The sequence below is a fragment of the Austrofundulus limnaeus genome, unplaced genomic scaffold, assembly GCF_001266775.1.
Source record: "Austrofundulus limnaeus strain Quisiro unplaced genomic scaffold, Austrofundulus_limnaeus-1.0 Scaffold219, whole genome shotgun sequence".
Lineage (NCBI taxonomy): Eukaryota > Metazoa > Chordata > Actinopteri > Cyprinodontiformes > Rivulidae > Austrofundulus > Austrofundulus limnaeus.
Window position 1 is genome coordinate 354,759 of NW_013952621.1, and position 1,316 is coordinate 356,074.

The following is a 1,316-nucleotide window of genomic DNA, read 5'->3' on the forward strand; positions in this document are numbered from 1 at the left end:
TGACCAACAATTAAAAACTGTTGGTTGTCCGCTTTTGGGCACTCCTCTCATTTCCTTTGAACCACACTCAACACCAGCAACTGTTTCCTCAACAATCTGTACACACACAGCCGTGAGCCGGCTACTTGTACAGACAGCGGGTGGGTGATACCAAGTTTTTTTGCAGGGAAGGGGTTCGGGGCGGGGGGTGGTTGCATTAAAACACGCAGCAATTTTACTAAAAATGTAAATGAATAAATAAAATCAATTATTGATGTAATATATGTATACTTAAATGATGCAATTTTATTGGGGGGGTTATATTGACTGGATCAAATTATTGGGGGGCTTATAACCCCCCATCCCCCATGTAAATTACGCGGGTGGACATTAGTATGTCATTTGATACACGCAGAAGAGCAGTTTCAGTGGAGTGAAATWTGTGGAAGCCCGATTGAAAAAGGTCGTGAATATTGTTTTCATCGAGGTAAGCAGTAAGTTGTAGTGATAAAATTTTCTCCAAGACTTTAGACAGGAAAGGTAATTTAGAGATGGGCCGGTAGTTATTGAGATCTGAGGGATTGAGGGACTGCTTTTTTAATTTGGGTTCAATGATTGCTTTTTTTGAAGTTGCTTGGCACACACCCAGATGTAAGTGAGAGGTTCAGTGGGTCAACAAGTGAGGGCCCCACCACATCATAAACAGTTTATAAAAAGCTGGGTGGTAGAACGTCTGCGGGGGAGGTTGAGGATTTCATTTTCTGGATTACAGTTCCAAAGTATTCTGAGGTTACAAGGTCAAAGGAAGACCACGCTCGCGTGGGGCTGGCRTCAGGTCTTATGGGTAAGTGTGATGGAGCAGAAGCTGRTTTAAGAGGGATGCTACTCCGGATGTTCTCRATTTTAACAGTGAAGTGTGTGAGGAAGTTGTGGCAGGTGGGAGCTGAAGATGTGTATGGAGAGAGGACGCCTRGCGAGACTAGMGAGTCAGTAGTGTTGAATAATGTTTTTGGATTTTTCTTATAGGAATATAAGGATAGTACCTTATAAGGATATACTAGTACAAATAGCAGTAGCAGCTAGCTGATGTCATCAAGGGTTTTTCCACCAGAAATCTGTTTCTTCTGGAATTATCCTGTGGTGCAAAAATGGTATAAAATTTTATACTATATAAATACATAGTATTGTTTGCATGAGCTTCCATGATATTTTTAGACCAAACTTGTTTTAAGATGACAGCAATTGATGGATGGATGGATGGATGGATGGATGGATGGATGGATGGATGGATGGATGGATGGATGGATGGATGGATGGATGGATGGATGGATGGATGG